Source organism: Desmodus rotundus, unplaced genomic scaffold (assembly GCF_022682495.2).
Source record: "Desmodus rotundus isolate HL8 unplaced genomic scaffold, HLdesRot8A.1 manual_scaffold_16, whole genome shotgun sequence".
In the NCBI taxonomy this organism is placed as follows: Eukaryota; Metazoa; Chordata; class Mammalia; order Chiroptera; family Phyllostomidae; genus Desmodus; species Desmodus rotundus.
Window position 1 is genome coordinate 284989 of NW_026527214.1, and position 2159 is coordinate 287147.

Here is a 2159-nt window from a genome sequence, read left to right on the forward strand (position 1 = left end):
CGTTTCCTAGGATACGGTTTCCAAGGATACGGTGCCTTGGTTACTGCATTCTAGAATGCGGTGTGTCAGGATCTAGAATCTTGTGGTGAGGGTTCTGAGCACAACGGCCTCCTGAGATAAGCGGTTTCCTAGGATACGGTTTCCAAGGATACGGTTGCCTTGGTTACTGCATTCTAGAATGCGGTGTGTCAGGATCTAGAATCTTGTGGTGCCGATTCTGAGCACAACGGCCTCCTGAGATAAGCGGTTTCCTAGGATACGGTTTCCAAGGATACGGTTGCCTTGGATACTGCATTCTAGAATGCGGTGTGTCAGGATCTAGAATCTTGTGGTGCCGATTCTGAGCACAACGGCCTCCTGAGATAAGCGGTTTCCTAGGATACGGTTTCCAAGGATACGGTTGCCTTGGTTACTGCATTCTAGAATGCGGTGTGTCAGGATCTAGAATCTTGTGGTGCGGGTTCTGAGCACAACGGCCTCCTGAGATAAGCGGTTTCCTAGGATACGGTTTCCAAGGATACGGTTGCCTTGGTTACTGCATTCTAGAATGCGGTGTGTCAGGATCTAGAATCTCGTGGTGCGGGTTCTGAGCACAACGGCCTCCTGAGATAAGCGGTTTCCTAGGATACGTTTTCCAAGGATACGGTGCCTTGGTTACTGCATTCTAGAATGCGGTGTGTCAGGATATAGAATCTTGTGGTGCGGGTTCTGAGCACAATGGCCTCCTGAGATAAGCGGTTCCTATGATACGGTTTCCAAGGATATGGTTGCCTTGGATACGGCGTCTAGAATGCGGTGTGTGAGGATCTAGAATCTTGTGGTGCGGGTTCTGAGTACATCGGCCTCCTGAGATAAGCGGTTTCCTAGGATACGGTTTCCAAGGATACGGTTGCCTTGGTTACTGCATTCTAGAATGCGGTGTGTCAGGATCTAGAATCTTGTGGTGCGGGTTCTGAGCGCAATTGCCTCCTGAGATAAGCGGTTTCCTAGGATACGGTTTCCAAGGATACGGTTGCCTTGGATACTGCATTCCAGAATGCGGTGTGTCAGGATCTAGAATCTTGTGGTTCGCGTTCTGAGCACAATGGCCTCCTGAGATAAGCGGTTTCCTAGGATACAGTTTCCAAGGATACGGTTGCCTTGGATACTGCATTCTAGAATGCGGTGTGTCAGGATCTAAATCTTGTGGTTCGCGTTCTGAGCACAATGGCCTCCTGAGATAAGCGGTTTCCTAGGATACGGTTTCCAAGGATACGGTTGCCTTGGTTACTGCATTCTAGAATGCGGTGTGTCAGGATCTAGAATCTTGTGGTTCGCGTTCTGAGCACAATGGCCTCCTGAGATAAGCGGTTTCCTAGGATACGGTTTCCAAGGATACGGTTGCCTTGGATACTGCATTCTAGAATGCGGTGTGTCAGGATCTAGAACCTTGTGGTGCGGGTTCTGAGCACAATGGCCTCCTGAGATAAGCGGTTTCCTAGGATACGGTTTCCAAGGATACGGTTGCCTTGGATACTGCATTCTAGAATGCGGTGTGTCAGGATCTAGAATCTTGTGGTGCGGGTTCTGAGCACAATGGCCTCCAGAGTAAGCCGTTTCCTAGGATACGGTTTCCAAGGATACGGTTGCCTTGGTTACTGCATTCTAGAATGCGGTGTGTCAGGATCTAGAATCTTGTGGTGCGGGTTCTGAGCACAACGGCCTCCTGAGATAAGCGGTTTCATAGGATACGGTTTCCAAGGACACGGTTGCCTTGGTTACTGCATTCTAGAATGCGGTGTGTCAGGATCTAGAATCTTGTGGTGCGGGTTCTGAGCACAATGGCCTCCTGAGAAGAGCGGTTTCCTAGGATACGGTTTCCAAGGATACGGTTGCCTTGGTTACTGCATTCTAGAATGCGGTGTGTCAGGATCTAGAATCTTGTGGTGCGGGTTCTGAGCACAATAGCCTCCTGAGATAAGCGGTTTCCTAGGATACGGTTTCCAAGGATACGGTTGCCTTGGTTACTGCATTCTAGAATGCGGTGTGTCAGAATCTAGAATCTTGTGGTGCGGGTTCTGAGCACAACGGCCACCTGAGATAAGCGGTTTCCTAGGATAAGGTTTCCAAGGATACGGTTGCCTTGGATACTGCATTCTAGAATACGGTGTGTCAGGATC